General features: G+C 44.6%; 1 protein-coding gene across 1 annotated transcript in view; it reads right to left on the bottom strand.

The window, feature by feature from the left end:
• MED13 (mediator complex subunit 13) overlaps positions 1-17,858 on the bottom strand; it is a 3,555,174-nt gene that overhangs the window by 1,069,611 nt on the left and 2,467,705 nt on the right. The gene's annotated exons all lie outside the window — the stretch shown is intronic.

Genomic DNA, 17,858 nt, shown 5'->3' with positions numbered 1-17,858 from the left:
GATCATGTCTCCTAAACCTGACAGACTTCTTTGAAGCGGTCACCAAAACCGTAGATGAGGGTAAGGTGGTTCACACAGCCTATCTAGATCTTGCCAAGGCTTTCAACACCATCCCCCACTCTGGAATTGCAGATAAACTCACTAAACTAGGTATAAATCCCAATGTCACAAGATAGGTTGCCAATTGGCTCACTGACAGAAAGTACAGTTGTGGACATTTACCATAAATGTAGATGTTCGAGTGCATTTACTGTTGCAGTCCTCACATACGTGTTATCCAGCTCCTGGTAAGCCCTCAGTCGGCCCAAATACCAGAGCCCTGGCTACATGACGTCGGCTGCCGCCGTTTGTAAAACTGATATCAGAATGTCAGGTATAAAGGGAGGCAGCAGACGCAATTTCTTCAGTTTTTCTTGCCTTAACTGTCAGAAGCCCCCAAAAGAAGGCTAACCCAGGAAGGTAGCACCCTGGACACATCATACAAAAAATAAAAATATATAGTTTGTGCCTTAGGAAAAACGGGGGAATGGAGGGTGGGAAATCAGAACTACAACAGTGAATACACTATAACATCTACATTTATGGTAAGTGTACACAACTGACTATGTTCTTCGTGTTTCACTGTTGCAGTCCTCACATATGGGTTGATTTTCCCAAAGCCCAGGAAAAAGACAAAGGGGGGAGGAAGGATCACATATTAAGGGTTGGTAAGAAGGCCCTGCAAAAATGCAGCGGCAAAACCAGCCCTGGATTTAGAAAACAAAGGTAGATTGTAATGCTTTGTGAAAGTATGGACAGAAGACCAAGTGCTTCTAGAATATCCTTAGTAGGCACACCTCTCAGAAAGGCTGCAGAGGTAGAGGCTGCTCTAGTAGAATGGGTCCTAGTAACCTGAGGGGGAACATTCCCATGCTGCAGAGGTAACAAAAGTGAATACAATGAGCAATCCATTTGGAGATGGTTTGTTTTGAAATAGCTTTACCCTGAGCCTGCGGAGCAAAACTAACCAACAACTGTACAGATTTATGAAAGGATTTAGTCCCAAGTAAAATCTCAACTGTCTATGCACATCAAGATAATGCAGAATCCTTTCCTCTTTATTTTGGGGATTGTTGAAAAATTTAGGCAGGTGAATAGACTGGTTAAGGGTTAAACTGGAAACTACCTTATGCATAAAAGAGGGATTTGTTCTCAGAGAAACCCGATCTGAGTGAAAGATAATGAAAGGTTCTACTGCCATTAAGGCTTGCAGCTCAGAAACCCTTCTAGCTGAAGTAATAGCTAAAAGGAAAGCAGTCTTCCAAGATAGAAACTTCAAATCTGCAGAGGCAGCTGGTTCAAAGGGAGGTAGAATAAGATCCCAAGCAGGAGTAGGAGCTCTTCTGGGAAGTCTAAGTTTACTAGCTCCCCTCAGGAACTGTTTCATCAAGGGGTGAGAAAAAATGGGTTGCTCAAAAGAACAATGAGCCGAAATTGCTGAAGCGTGAATTTTGATTGAAGAAAAGGAAAGTCCACCATTAAGCAATCCTGCTAGGTAGTCAAGAATGAGGGAAAGAAAAGGATGAGAAGAATCTTCTCCTTTAGCCAGTACCCAAGAACAAAATCTCTTCCATTTATCTGCATAGGATTTTCTGGCGCTAGGCCTCCTGGCCACATGAAGCACTTCAACCACCTGTTGGGAAAGATTTAAAGTATTAGCCAGGCAGTTAAATGCAGAGTTTGAAGATGAGGATGAAAAAACTTTCCCCCTACCTGAACCAACAAGTCTGGTATCTAAGGAAGATGCCAAGGCTGAGCCTGGTAAAGGCTGTGAAGGAGGGGATACCAATGCTGCCTGGGCCAATCTGGTGCTATCAGAATAGCTTTTGGTTTTTCATCCCTTATCTTTAGCAGCACTCTGGGAAGAAGAGGCAGAGGAGGGAATGCATAAACTGAGAGATGTGTGCATGGGAAGGACAACGCGTCCACCCAACAAGCATTGTTGTGAAACTTCCTGGTGCAGAAGGTTGGAAGGATGTGGCTGGTGTGAGAGGAGAAAAGACCCACTTGTGGGGTGCTGCAATTATGAGTGATGTGATGGAAAATGTATTTGTTCAGTTGCCACTCGTGAGGATCCAGGACATGTCTTCTCAAATGATCCGCCAAGGAGTTTGGCCTCCAGGGAAGATACTGGGCTATTAGATGTAAGCCCATGGACGCTGCTATGAACCATAGTCTCATGCTTTGTCTGCACAAAGGGTAAGAGTGAGTCCCCCCTTGCTTGTTGATGTACCACATGACTATGGTATTGTCTGTTCTGATCAGCAGAGTCCCAGAGTATAGTAGGTCCTTGAAAGCCAGCAAGGCTTGCTGCATTGCCATCAATTCTTTTAAGTTTATGTGTAGATGAATCTGCTGGGTGCTCCATGTCCCCTGTATGCCCCTGCCTTCCAGCTGAGCCCCCCAGGTGACATTTGAGACATCTGTGGTGAGAGTCTGGCTGGCGGAAAGGCAGACCCTTGTTTTGAGAACAGGTTGTCGCCACCAGAGGAACTCCATTTGTAGACAGGGAATGAGGGGAAGAATCAAGCCTAAGTCCTGTGTGTGTTGACATCAAAGAATCTTGAGGTACCACTGAAATTTTCTCATATGCAGCTTTGCATATGGGATCATCAAAATACATGAAGCCATGAACCCCAGTGCTTGCAGGAATTGCCTTGCAGAGAGCTGGGTCATGCTTGCCAAGTTCATGAAGTAAGCTGGAAGGTCTTCTTGCTTCTGTTGAGGGAGGAATACCATCTGGGTGGCGGTATTCAGACTCGCTCCAAGGAAAACAATCTCCTTTGTAGGAAAGTACAGTTGTGTACACTTACCATAAAAGTAGATCGTTGAGTGTATTCACTGTTGCAGTCATTACATTTGGGTAATCCTGCTGGCAGGTTGCCCTCAGCTGGCCTGAATTCCAAAGTCCTGGGTCCTGCGTCGGCTGCTGTCACCCCTTCCCTGATGTCAGGTCGTCAGGGGTACAAAAGAAGCAGCCGACGCCATTTTCTTCAGTTTTTTCTTGCCCCAGATGTCAGGTGCCCCCCAAAAAGGGTAGCCAAACTTTATACAAATACACCAATACAAATTTTACCTTCATCTATAAGCAAATACATGACATAGGTAGTATAAATCAGAGAAGGAAAGATAAGATCCAAAAGAAAAAAGGGAGAAGGCGGGTGGGTAACCTGGACTGCAAAAGTGAATACACTCGAACATCTACATTTATGGTAAGTGTACACAACTGTACTATGTTCTTCATGTTTAACTGTTGCAGTCATTACATTTGGGTAGAGTCCCAAAGCTATGGTTGGGAGGCTGGAACTAGACAGCAGTAGGAGCGGCTATGAGGCCCTGCAGAACTGTAGTAGCAAAGCCTGTCCTGGATTTAGAGTAGAGTGGCAGATGATAATGCTTTGTAAAGGTGTGCACTGAACTCCAAGTAGCCGCCTCTAAAATGTCTCTGGTTGGTACTCCCCTGAGAAAGGCTGCTGAGGTGGCTGCAGCTCTGGTGGAATGAGGCCTAATGCCCTTAGGCACTGGCTTGCCATGGTGTAAGTAGCAGAAACGAATGCAGTGGCCTAACCACTTAGAAACAGTCGGCTTTGAGATGGGCTTTCCTTGTGAGCCTGCAGCATATGCCACTAGTAATTGCTCTGTCTTCCTGAAAGCTTTGTTTCTGTCCAAGTAGAATCTAAGCTGTCTGTGTATGTCCAAAGAATGCAGAATTCTCTCCACCTTGCTCTGTGGATTTGGGTAAAAGGTAGGCAGACAGATGGGTTGGTTAAGTGTCACACTGGACACTACTTTAGGCATAAATGTTGGGTTTGTCCTCTGGGAGACCATGTTTGGATGAAAAATGATGAAAGGTTCCACAGCCATGAGCACATCTGTAGCTCTGAAACCCAACATGCAGAAATAATTGCTAAGAGCAGAGCTGTTTTCCAAGACAAAAACTTCATTATCCGCAGTAGCAGCTGGCTCAAAAGGAGGTAGGGTGAGCTTTTCCAAGACATAGTTGCAGTCCCATGCAGGTATTGGTAGTCTCCTTGTGGGCCTTAAATTTTTGGCTCCTCTGAGGTACTGCCTTAATAAAAGATGAGAAAAAAGTGGTGGCTCTGTATTGTAATGAGCCGAAATGGCAGAGGCATGAATTTTAATTGATGAAAAAGATAGGCCTTTGTCCAGCATCTCAGTAAAGTATTGCAAAATCTGAGGAATATTTGGTACCGCTTTATCTGTTCCTTGTGCCTGGTTCCAGGCACAGAATCTCTTCCATTTCCCAGCATAAGACTTTCTAGTACTAGGCCTTCTGGCTTCCAGAATGACATCCATCACAGCTTTACTGAGAGGTGTTTTTTTGTATGACTACATTATCCGCCATGCTGCCAAGTTTAATGTCCTGAGTTGGCTGTGCATGATCTGATTGTTTTGCTGGGACAGCAGTCGAGGTATTTGAGGTAAGGTCCAAGCTGGGTACAGACATATTGGATACCAGTACTGGCATGTCCAGTATGAGGCAATCAGCATCAGCAAATACAGAATTTGAGAGGGGCAGATAATGCTTGCACAAAAGGAGGGAGAGTGAGCTTTCCCAGTACAAAGCAGACGTCCCAAGCAGGGGGGTACAGCTTTTCTTGGAGATGTTAGGTGAAGCACCTCTTCTAAGAACTGTTGTATCGCCAAGTCTGGACAAAAGCAGCAGTTCCAGAAGTAGCACACAGACACGGCTACAGTGTGGGTCCTGATAAATAAATATGCAAGGTCAGACTGCAACAGCTCATACAGATAAGAGAGGATCACACGGATATCAGCCTGGAGTAGGTCTTGATATTTTGGCTGACACCACATAGTTAATCTTTTTCATTCTGCTATGCAAGATTTTCTGGCAGAAGGTTTCACTGCCTCCTGAAGAACCGTAATCACATCCTCAGAAAACAGGTGTCTATAAGGGATCAGAATCCCATGATCCATACGGTTAGGTTGAGAAACAACAGGTATGGATGAAGTAGTGAGTCCTTCTGCTGTGTATGTCCAGTGTGTGAAGCTTCGCGTGATGGCCAGTGGGTAGGTGGAAGAGAATGGGAATCATTACTGCCTTGGTCAATAGGGAGTCACCAGTAAAATGTTTGTGCACTGCTTTTGGATCTTTAGCAAGACCTTGGGAAGCAGAGAAAGTGAAGAGAAGGACAGGGTATCTGTTTTCCAACCGTGAGGACAGTAGGTCCTGGTGCAAATGAGTGGAAGTTGACTGTTGTGGATGCAAGTAAAAAAACAACATCTTTGGCACGCTGCCCCCCCACCCCCCCATTTGTGGACTATGCCTAGGAAGACAGTACAGTTGGGTCCCACTTAGCATAACTGTAGATATTCAAGATCAATGTTGCAGTACTGATTCTTGGGTCTTCCCTAGCTGATGGGCATACGAAGACCAATGTGTGGATATCATAATATAAGAAGGGTGTCCACCAGCGCCATCTTCAGGTCAAAGAAGTGACAGAGCAGTCTGATGACCTCACAACTTTCCCAGATATCTGAACTTAAATGGGGAGGAAGAAAAAACATAGGAGGCAGAGAGGGGATGATGGAGATAAGAGGACTATCTGCAGAAACTCCTCCTATACTCCTTGCATCCAGCTACAGAAAAACAAGAGGCCAACAGATAGAAGGGTTGGAGGGTTTGGATATGTACTGCAACACTGATCTACTCAAACATCTACAATTATGGTAAATGGGACACAACTGTACTATGTCTTTGTAGTTAATGTTGCAGTACTGATTCTTGGGAGGACGCCGGAAGCTAATAGTTTGGTGGCAAGTCATCTGCATTACCTTAGGAATATTTTGCAGAATGGCAATAATGAAATCTGCTCTAGCCCTGGATATATTGCTTAGGTTAGTGTTTTGTAAAAGTGTACTGGTGGAGTGGGCTTTAATATGCCCAGGTAAATCTTTTCCATGGTGTGAGTAAATTAACTTAATGCAGTTCACTACCATTATGAAATGGTCAGTCTGGAGACAGGTTTGCCATTTACCCTCTGCGAAAGCCACCAGCAACAGCTCTGCTCTACTGAGGGTCTTTGTCCTGTCTAGATAGCACCTAATATGCGTGTACACATCCATGGAGTGGAGGAACTGGTCTGCTCGATTCTGTGGATTTGGGAAGACAACTGGCAGGTGGACAGCCTGGTTTAAACTAAGTTGTGTTAAGACCTTAAGCACAAAGGATGGGTTTGTTCTGAGTGTGATCCTATCCCTGGGGGAGACGGTGTAAGGTAATTTACAAGATGGCTTGTAGCTTAGAAACTCTCCTAGGTGATGCAACAACTATAAGAAAAGTGGTCTTCCACCAGGTGAACATTTTTAGAGAGACAGTGGAAGCAAGCTCAAAAGGGGGGGGGGGGGCAAGGTTAGTTCTTTTAACAACTTAGACTCCATGCCAGAACAAGGTTCCTTCTGGGTGATATCAAGTGCATCAGCCTTTCATAAAAAGTTTCATGTTGGGGTGTGAAAAGATAGGTGGAGCAATGTGCAGGCAAGCTGATATGGGAGATGTATGTTCCTTAATGCTGGAATAATAAAGTCCTTGTGTAAAAAGGCCAGACAGGTACTGCAAATCTGAGATGATATCACCAGGGAAGGGTTAGTGACACCAGGAAAAACATTTTTCCATTTTGCCAGACGTGATTTCCTAGTATAGTGCTTTCTGGCTTCCTTTAGAATGGCAAGCATGTCCCTACAAGAGGATGTATTCCTTGATGTCGAAACCCAATCCTCCAGGCTGTTAACCTGAGGGTTGGTAGGTGAGGATGAAAGACTGATCCCGTGGCTTGGCTGAAAAGACTGACTTTCTGCGGTTGGGTTTGGAACCTCCCCTTGCCAAGTGTCAGGAAGAGGGAGAAACAGTATTGGCTTGGCCAGAAGGGGACCACTAGGATCACGCTGGGCTTGTCCGCCTTAATTTTTGTCAGTACTCTGGGGATCAGGGTTAAGGGCCAGAAAGCAAACGGAAACCAGTTTGTCAATGTGAAGGAGAAAGGATTTATTCTCCAAGCTCCTGTCTGTTGAACTTTTGTTGTGGTGAGAGGCAAACAAGTTGACTGAGGGAACCCCCACTGAATGGTCAAGTCCAGGAACCTCCCTCTTCAGCATCCATTCACTGGGCAGGGGTCTAGAAGGTCCCTGCTTAGAGTTTCGGCCATGGGGTTGTTTTGGTCCATAATGTAAGCAGCTAAGATGGACAGACATACTTCTTGAGCCAGCATCCAAATTTACCTTTAAAGTCTGCACAGAGGGGAGGAGATAGTTCCCCCTTGCTTATAGGTTCATACTAGGCTATCTGCCCTAGGGCATTTATAAGCCTAGCCAGAGTGTGTGTGGCTTTCACCACCCCTTAGGATGAGAATACTATACCCATTAGTTTGCTGTGCCTCTGTCCAGCAGTGATACAGAGATGATTCCCGGGATAAACCTACGATCTCCCATCCACTTGTCAAGATTTCTCTTGAACAGAGTCAGTGAGGGGCTCTGCCTCACATGGACTGGGATTCTGTTCCATAGTGTAGGGAGTCTCTGGGTGATGAATCTGTCCCTCCAGCACGTCCTATTTATATCCGTGTTGAGGTTTAAGTCTCTTGCTCTCATGGCTCTGGTGGATTTGGATTTTTTGAGGTGGAGCATGTCCATTAATTCCGGGTTGGACATGGCCTTGTATGTCAGGCACAGATCACCTCTGAGCAGCCGGTATGCGACTGAATAGAGCTGGAGTTTCTTCAGTCGGGCATCGTATGACATATGTTTGAGCCCCTTTATCCTTTTGGTGAGGAACTTTTGGGGTCTTTCCAACTGCTGCAGGTGTCGGGTAAGGTACATTCGAATGGGGCGTTGTACTCAATCATTGGTCTAATAAGTGAAGAGTACAGGGTACAATGACCTCTCCTGATCTGGATGTGAATCCCTTCATGATCAGGTGGGCAATGTAGAAGGTCTTCCTAACCACTTTGGCAATGTGAGTGTCAAAAGAGAGGTTACTGTCAACTTGGGTCCCCAGGTCCCTGATAACTTCTTCCAGTGTTTAATGGATTACCACCTATGTGGTAATTAGGGGTTACCTTGTTTTTCCCAAAGGGTATGACTATACATTTTTGGCATTTAGCTTAAGGCCATGGCTCTGGCACCAGTTATCCATTTCTATGAGACCTTTCTGGAGGATGTCTGTGTATGATGGAGTGTCAATTATGGTGCCCAGTTTGCAGTCATCTGCAAATTTTGTCAGCCACAATCCCCTATGTTTGCCTGCACTTCAGAAAAATAAATGCCGAACAAGAGGGGCCCAGGACTGAGCCCTGTGGGACACCGCCGTGACCGGCTTAGAGTCTGACATGGCACCAGCAACTCTAACCCTGTGTGTTCTGTCCTTGAGCCAGTTTGCAACCCATCTTGTGACATATGGGTTTACATCTAAGCTGGTGAGCTTTTCTATGATGCCCGAGTGGGGTATTGTGTCAAACGCTTTTGCTAGGTCAAGGTAGGCTGTGTGAACTGCCTTACCCTCATCAATGGCCTTAGTGACTGGTTCGAAAAAGTCGACCAAATTCAAGAGGCAGGATCTGCCCTTGACAAAGCCAAATTGGGTAGGATCCAGTGTCTGTAGGTCCCCAATGTCTTTATTTATGAGTTCCATTATGATCCTCTCCATAGCTTTGCAGACAAGACTCGTCAAGCTTATGGGGCGGTAATTTCCAGGGTCCGTAGAAGCACCGCCTTTGTGGAGTGGGACCATAGTTGCCATACGCCATTCTTTGGGTGCGTATCCTGTAGTAAGGCTAAGATTAAACAGCAGCCTTATGTGTGGGTTTAGTTCCTCATTGAGTTAGGTAGCACACAGCCGGGGACACTGTCCGGTCCCATTGATGCTGTGTTTTTTGCTTTAGAGAGAGCAGCTCTCACCTGGGCATCTGAGATGTTTGGGAGGCTAGACTTTGGTGGGATAGATATTTCTCCTTTTGGGGGGAGGGAGGGGAGAAATTTGCACTGAACCTGTCTGCCAGTATGTTGGCAATGTCTGTGGGTTCAGTGATTTTTTTATCATTTTTGGACTAATTCTGAGCATATCTGGGAGTTTCCACCCAGGTTTCTAACATAGCTAAAGAAGGCTTTATGATTGTCTTTTGTGTCAATAGCGATTTTTCTCTCAAAGTTGGCCTTGGATGATTTTATGAGTGACCGTAGTTTTTTGCTAGTATTGATCAGAGATGCCTTCCCTTTTAGGGATTTTGCTCTGTCATGTAGTAGCTTTCTCCTCTTATTGTAGAGTTTGTTTATGGCTGGGGTCCACCAGACCGGGCGCCTGCCTTTGGTGGAAAGGGTCTTGATTTTATTAGGGATTGCTTGATCCATACATTCCTGGAGGTGCGCGTAGAAGGCATATGTAAGGGTTTCAGCAGCGTGGGTTGTGGTTTTCACTGGCTCGGGGGCCTTGAAGGATACCACTCCAGTCTTAAGAAGTGTGAAGTTTGCTTTTGAGAAGTTCTTCACTGTGGTCTTTTTTGCTGGGGGTGGGGGCGGGATGTGGATCTCCAGTGAGATTAATTTATGGTCTGATCTCACCAATGAGGGATATACTTCCGGTGTGGAGCATTTTGTCCCCATGTTTATGATGATCAGGTCTAGTATATTTTCTCCTCTTGTGGGAATGGTGACTAGTTGTTCCATAGCATTTGAGTTTATGAACTCTTATGTATCACATCATTGTGGTGTTGGCTGTCCATATTTGCAGGGTCCCTGGAATTAAGTTCTGTTAAAAGACTTACTGCCAGGTACACTACTAGTAGCACCTTTTGCTTTATATGCAAATTTCTCAGCTGAGGAGATCAAATACCCTGCACTTTCAGGGAACCTAAGTGGCCTCCCCGAGCTATGTCTGATCTGTCTGTAGTGATGGTCTTGTCTGCTTATGGTAAAGTGAAATTCACCCATGGGTTTCTTTGTATGTTGTTCTTCCACCACAACAGTTCCTTTTTCAGGCATGGAACAACAGGCAGTAAGGTTTCCAAGGTGGGAATGCTGGTTCAAAGTATTTTTCAGGAAGCACTTGTTTCCTTGTGTGTAACTTTGCAAGTAAGATCATGAGAATGCAGGAAGCCATGTATATTCCAGTATCCTCAGGAATTATCTTGCAGTGACGAGTTGCTTTGGAAGACTGGTAAGATAGTTTGTCAAGAAAGTAAAGCTGTCTTGAATCTATGAGGGCTCCAAGAAAGAAGGTCCTTGTTTGAGAAGAAGTTTGAGATTTTTGAAGATTTAAGGTAAGAATAACCTGCTGAAAGCAGTTGACTGTGTTCAGGAAGGCATGCAGAGTTTGTGACATAGATTTTCCTAGAATGAGACAGAACAACCCCATCCTTTTTCCAAGTAAGGGTAAATATGAATCCCAGAGTTCTGAAATGTGATCTCAGAGGAGCTAGACATTTTATGAGAATTCTAAGTCAATAAACAGCCCAAATGGTAAAGCACATAACTAGAAGAAAGAACCTGTTGCTACAAATTATAGGCATTTTGTGTGACTGTCTGCTATGGGGACATGGAGGTAAGCATCTTTTAGGTCTCGAGTGACCATAGAGGTAAGCATCTTTTAGGTCTCAAGTGGCCATGAAGACATCCTGAAAGATTATGGGCAGTAGTTTTCCAACGCATTTTGAATTTGGGGATGTTAAAAACTTGTTCAGCTTTGAGAGGTCCAAGATGGGCCTTGAAATACCTTACTTTCTTACAGCTACAAAAATCCTTGAGAAGCCTTTTCCGTCCTGTGCTGGAGGACCAGGCTAGATGGATCCTTGGTAGGAGGTTGGCATAAAGATTAAGGTGTTTACCTTACAGACAAAGTGCAGGGTTTGATTCTCACATGGGGTAGATGGCTAGGCTTAAAATGGCCCATAATGGCATACAGCCTAGAACTAATCTATAATCTATAATCTATAAGTAGTTCCTAGAGGATAAGTGGCAGGAGGCTTTCTTGCACTTTTGGTGGTTCAGGAATGCCTGGAAGAAAAGGGTATCCCTGAATACCCCATTGCTATGATGCTGAAGACCCAATGGTACCTGGTTATGGATTTGGACAAAGAAGAGCCTTCCAGTCAGAAGTTTGGAGGAGGATAGCTAGGAGCAGAAAAGAGTCACAGCTGGTGTAACGTTGGAGGCCTGGACGCAAGCCTATAATCAATAACATCCAGGTGGATTTAGTCACACACAAGGATCTTAGGTATCCCCCTACAGCCATCAGTCGTCATGCACCTCGGTTCTCCTGTACATCTAACATGAACACCTGCTCAGCCCACGAGGACGTGCCTGTGGTGGGATACAATGTGGCCTCAACATCAGGCTCTGCCTGTGATCCAGAACCAGGAAATGTATCCATCTCCGGGATCTTATCGTCAGGAGAGACACATCCGTATTAACAGGCACAGCAGAAGCTACAGCCCTTGGCTTTTTGGCCTTCCGCTTAGCAATGGACAACCTTGGGTCCCGAAAATCCCTCTATCGTGCTTTTAGCAAGCAATTCTAAGGTTTTCCATGTAAATGGCTAAGGAGGAAAGTAAGGATCTTGGGCACAAAGACCAAGCAAATGGGACATGATTTGTGGTCATGGGTAGGCCTTAGGCAGAACAAACACTGAAGGTGGCTATCTAAGTGGAATTTGTCTTCCATACTCTCATTTGCCTTTTTTTGGATGACATGAACCTTACCCCAAACAGTAGCAAAAGAAACCAGATTTTCCCCACAAAACACTTATCTGAGAAATTTGCTGAAAACCAGCTAACAGTTTGGCAAGCAGCCAGATGTTCAAAGGAGCAGTTCAGACTAGCAGCAGCAAAGTTCTGAGGTAGAAGTGTGTGTATGTCACTTTTATGGCTGACGTAAGACAACAGCCTATGTGCAGTGTAGCATGAATCATACAGTAATGAAAGACTTTTGTACATTGGCCGTCGGGTTGCCTATGGCAGAGAACTCCCTCATGTTAAGAACACTGCAACAGATGAACAGAAGGACATGTACTCTGACGATTTATGCTCATGTCTTTTTATGTAGTCTTTACATCCACAGGCTTGGCTCATTTATTTATTTAACATTTGTTTACCGGGAAAGTCCGACTTGGAACGAAGCCAATTTTCAGCGGAGGCCCGGGGAGAAACCCACCAGATGCATGTCTTTGTAGTATATTGGAAATGTGGCTTTATGGAAGGTTTTGGCTTTGGGACCTCAGCCAGGCATTTAGATTATTTGGCAAAATCACATATCTGCTTGAAATACTGCAACAGTGACTTAAGTCATTCCCCTCCAGTAGAGCTCTTTTAAGTGTGTACCTTTAACTCCTAGTGGGAGTGGCTTCAACATTAAAAAATGTAAGTTATCACCTTATATTTTTAACAAATACCCATTGACAGAGGTCATATATCAATACAATTGTGTTTGCTTTCATGTATGCTTCAAGATAAAATTTTCCAATACCTTGTATGTAACATGGTTTTGGAATTAGAAATGCAAATATGAACAGGCAATATTTGACGCCTAGAGGAGCAGTAGGGTGTAACTGCAGAAACGCCTGGAGACGTCACTCGGCTGTACATCCTTTTCTTGGGAACAGGAAAATCCTGCTTTACTCTCTTACCAACTATATAGATCATTGTGCTAGGCGATTTTCTACCTGCAAAGGAATTGGGTAGGTGCCTTTGTTGCTTGGTACTGAAGGGAAACCCCAGAAAGTGGGTGTTTTTGCAACTTTAGGTTGTATCATGACCTTACTGCCTTACAAGACCCACTCATCTTGGGTTAATTCCACTGTTCTGCAAAGAATCATTCTTCTACTATTTTCTTTGTCAGGAAAGGTGGGGTTGGGGGACATAGAGGAGTTAAACAAATTGTTATAGCTACACCCTGTTGGGAACTTTGGGATTTGGGTCCCCCCACATCTACCTCTGGAATCAATTTGGTAAACATGCAATTTTCTTCTTTCTGTGGTTTTCTTTGCTTAAGAGAAAATGACCAGCTTTTACTTTGGTAGACTTGAACATATCTGAGTGGTAGGGTTTGAAAAAATCAAGCTATGTTCCTTCATCTCCAGCGTTTTGGACACTTTCATCAGGGGGTCCAAAGAGCAGCTCTTATTCAACTGAGTATCAAAGAGTTCTACCTTAACATGTTCTGGAAAAGGATGGCCCCTCACAGCCACACATTTCTCCTGATTTCTGATCCTGTGGCAGATGCCCTGCACAATGTAGTTTCTGTGTCATAGACACACTTCAGAAAGTGCTTTGCAACCTAGGGACTAAAGTGTAGAAGTGTAGCATCTTTTTTTTAAGGCAGTTGAGAGCCCCAATGGGCAGGGTTGCTGAACTGCAAGTTTTTTTCCCTAAGCATTCAAAGATGCCATTTTCCCCGTCATTTGGTATAAGATTCCTGGATGTAGCACCATCAGATTCCTTAATGAAATACAGATACATTACCATGGGATCAACTAATAAAGTCTTGTACAGGTGATTAAAAGACTCACGGACCATGTAGAAGCTTGTCTGGCTTCTCAGGGGTAAGGGGTGGGAGTTTAGTTGCAAGGATGACCATAGAAAAAAATCCAGGACTTCGCGAACCAGTGATATGGCCAGGGTTCTAGGTTCAATCAGGCCTAGAAGCAGTCTATGCCTTACCTGGGCCTGAGAAAGTACAGTTGTGTACACTTACCATAAATGTAGATGTTAGAGTGTATTCACTGTTGCAGTCATTACATTTGGGTAATCTGCTGGAAGGTTGCCCTCAGTCGGCCTGATTAACAAAGTCTTGGGTCCCGCGTCGGTTGCTGTCCCTTCTTCCATGACGTCAGGAGTACAAAAAGTACAGTTTTGTACCTACCATAAATGTAGATGTTCGAAGATCCACATTGCTGCAGTCCTTACACTTGGGTAGTCCGCTGTCCTCGGTCGGCCCGAATATCAAAGTATAAGGCTGACGTCGGTCAAGGCGCATTTGACTGACATCAGGACGTCAGGGTACAAATGCGCATGACCGACGTCATATCCTCAGTCTTTTCTTGCCCCAGATGTCAGAAGACCCTAAAAATAAAGGTCAAAACCAAAAGACAGCAAACAACCAACCATCCTAGCACTAAAAATATGTACAATATATACAATATACATCATATTGACAGCCCAACCCACACAACCGCCTCTAACTACAGAGGGGAAGGAGGAAGGGTAAATTGGACTGCAGCAATGTGGATCTTCGAACATCTACATTTATGGTAGGTACAAAACTGTACTATGTTCTTCATCTGACATTGCTGCAGTCCTTACACTTGGGTAGAATCCCAAAGCAGAGGTAAGGGAGGATGGCCAAACTATAAGGAAGCAGGAGCTGCCAAAATGCCCTGCAAAACAGCAGTGGCAAAACCAGCCCTGGATTTAGAGTAAAGTGGTAGGTGATAATGCCTAGAGAAAGTATGCACTGAACTCCAAGTAGCTGCCTCCAAAATATCCTTAGTTGCCACCCCCTCAAAAAGCTGTCAAGTGGCAGTAGCCCTAGTGGAATGAGGCCTAATCCCAGCTGGAATCTCCTTGCCATGATGGGAATAACAGAAAGCAATGCAAAACCCAATCCACTTAGAAATAGTTTGTTTTGACACAGGCTTGCCCTGAGAACTCAAAGCAAAAGAAACAAATAACTGCTGAGACTGCCTGAACCCTTTAGTTCTGTCCAAATAATATCGCAACTGCCTGTGTACATCTAAAGTGTGCAAAATCTTTTCCCTTTATTTTGGGGATTTGCATAAAAAGTAGGCAAATGAATAGTTTGGTTTAAAGCCACACTAGAAACCACTTTAGGCATAAAGGAACGATTAGTTCGTAAAGATACCCTATCCTTATGGAAAATTAAGAAAGGCTCAACCGCCATAAGGGCCTGCAACTCAGAAACCCTTCTTGCAGAGGTAATAGCCAACAAAAAAGCAGTCTTCCATGATAAAAACTTTAATTCAGTAGTAGCTGCAGGCTCAAAAGGTTGTAGAGTGAGTTTCTCCAACACAAAATTGAGATCCCAAGCAGGAGTAGGAGCTCTTCGTGGGGGGTCTTATATTCTTTGCCCCTCTAAGAAATTGCTTGAACAAAGGATGAGAAAACAATGGTGGGTCACAATCATAGTGAGCCGAAATTGCTGCAGCATGAACCTTAATAGAAGAGAAGGACAAACCTTTGTCCAGTAACTCAGTAAGATATTGAAGAACCACACTTAAATTAGGCTCCGAAACATCAAAATCCTTTGCTGCACTCCAAAATAAAAATCTCTTCCATTTATCTGCGTACACTTTCCTTGTACTAGGCCGTCTAGCTTCCAAAATAACATTCAAAACTTGCTGTGGAAGTGGAGGCCCACTATGGTTCAAAACAGAATATGCCAGGCTGTTAGGTGCAGAGAGTGAAGCTTGACATTGAGCAAATGACTGTCCTCCTGAGACAACAGGTGTGGAATCGAAGGCAAAGGCCATGGAGGCTTCCGTACCAGGCTTCTCAGTAATGGGTACCAATGCTGTCGAGGCCAATCTGGAGCTATCAAAATCATCCTTGGCTTGTCTTGTCTGGCCTTTAGTAGTACCTTTGGGAGGAGAGGCAGAGGCGGAAAGGCATACACATGAAGATTGCTCCAATTGAAAGAAAGAGCATCCACTTTCCAAGCTGTGGGATGAAACCTTTTTGTGCAAAACTTTGGCAGCTGGTGATTTAGTGGAGAAGCGAACAGATCTATGTCTGGAGTTCCCCATGACACTGTCAATTTCTGAAATACATGAGGATCCAATTTCCACTCGTGGGGATCCATAATTTGTCTGCTCAACACATCTGCTAAGGAGTTCTGTGCTCCCGGCAGAAACCTTGCCTGAAGATTTAGCTGTAAACTGAGAGCAGTCTCCCACAAAATCATTGCTTGCCTGCATAGAGGATAAGAATGTGTTCCGCCTTGCTTGTTGATGTACCACATGACAGTTGTGTTGTCTGTTAGAATCAACACCTGCCCTGGAAGAAGTAAATCCTTGAAAGCTATTAATGCAAACTGGACTGCTAACATCTCTTTCAAGTTGATATGTAGATGATGTAGTCTGGCAGGCCACTTGTCTTGTATCCACTTTCCATTCAGATGAGCTCCCCAAGCTTTGTCTGAGGCATCTGTCGTTAGAATCTGACTCGCCTCTGGCCGGGTCACAGAGAGTCCCTTGTTTAGGTGACATTCCTGAGCCCACCACAACAATTCCTTTTGAATGCAAGGTATTATTTGAATGACAGTGTCCAAATCCTGGCAGTGCTGTGTCCATACATTTTTGAGATACCATTGTAGCTTCCTCATATGCAGTTTGGCATTGGGAAGCACCAGAATACAAGATGCCATGAACCCCAAGGCTTGAAGGACTGTCCTTGCAGTCAGCCTGGACTGATGAGACAACTGATGAAAGTAAAGGGAAAGATTCTTTTGTTTGTCCGGGGTCAAAAGGCCATCTGGGATGCTGTATTCAGTCTCACACCCAGAAAGCACATGTCCTGAGAGGGTACTAGACTGGACTTTATTTCGCTCACAGAATACCCCAGGCATCTTAGCACTGCTATCACATAATCCAAATGATGAAGAAGCTCGTCCTTTCCTTGAGCCAGAATCAGGCAATCGTCCAAATAAGGATAGATCTGTATTCCTTTTAACCTGAGGAAAGCTATCACTGGAGCCAGAACCTTCGTGAACACTCTGGGCAGTAGATAAGCCAAAGGGCAATGCAGAGAACTGATAATGAGAAGTCCCAGCTCGAAACGCAGATACTTCCTGCAACTCAGTCTGATAGGAACATGAAGATAAGCCTCCTTGAGATCCAAAGTTACCATCCAATGATCTTTGCCCAGCAGAGGTAAAAGCTGCTGTAACGTCAACATTTTGAACTTGGGAATGTCCAGATAAGTGTTGAGGATAGATAAGTCCAAAATTGGTCTCCACGTGTTCCCTTTCTTTGGTACTAGGAACAGGCGAGAATAAAATCCTAGGCCCACTTCTGGCATAGGGACCGGCTGTATGGCCCCTATTTGGAGTAACAGAGAAATTTGCTTGTGAGCCTCTATTCTTTGTTGAGGAGGAACGTCTGGCATGCCTTTGAAAGGAGGCAAGGTATGGAAATAAAACCTGTAACCGTGGTGAATGATATCCAATACCCATCTGTCTTGGGTAATTAAACTCCAATTTTCTTTGAAGAGTGCCAACCTTCCTCCCAAAGGTGCTGCCAGACGAGAAGGTTCTGGCAGCTGAAAAGGTAGGTCATTGGGTCTGTTTACGAAAGGACTGACCCCTGCCCTCACCCGAAGACTGTGCAGGAGAACTCCAAGTTCTAGGCCTGAAAGAGCCCTGAGCACTGCCCCTACCACGTCTAGATCTACCCCTAGACTGGGAATCATAAGAAGGATCGTCCACCCCTTAGTAGGCCAATTTCTACTAAACTTTGGAGGCTGAACCTGCAAAAATCTTTAACAGTCTGCATAGACTTAGCCTTGTCTTCCATTTTCTTTAAAACTGCCTCAACAGGAGAACCAAACAACACATCAGATTGTAAAGGAGCATCTAAAATCCTTGTTTTAACATGGTCAGATAAATTCTGATCCCTCAACCAGGCGTGCCTGCGAAGAACTGACCCAGTGGCAGCCACCCTAGACGAGGCCTGTACAGCATCAAAACCACATTGCAAAGAATGCTTACCCACCTGTTCAGAAACATGTACTAAATCTTGTAACTCTTTACAATCAATACCTTCCGCCAGAGCATCAACCTTA

Source organism: Protopterus annectens, chromosome 13.part0 (assembly GCF_019279795.1).
Source record: "Protopterus annectens isolate FY-2018-M chromosome 13.part0, PAN1.0, whole genome shotgun sequence".
NCBI lineage: Eukaryota > Metazoa > Chordata > Ceratodontiformes > Protopteridae > Protopterus > Protopterus annectens.
The sequence above is the reverse complement of the archived record's forward strand: the minus strand, read 5'-3'. Positions and strand labels throughout refer to the sequence as shown.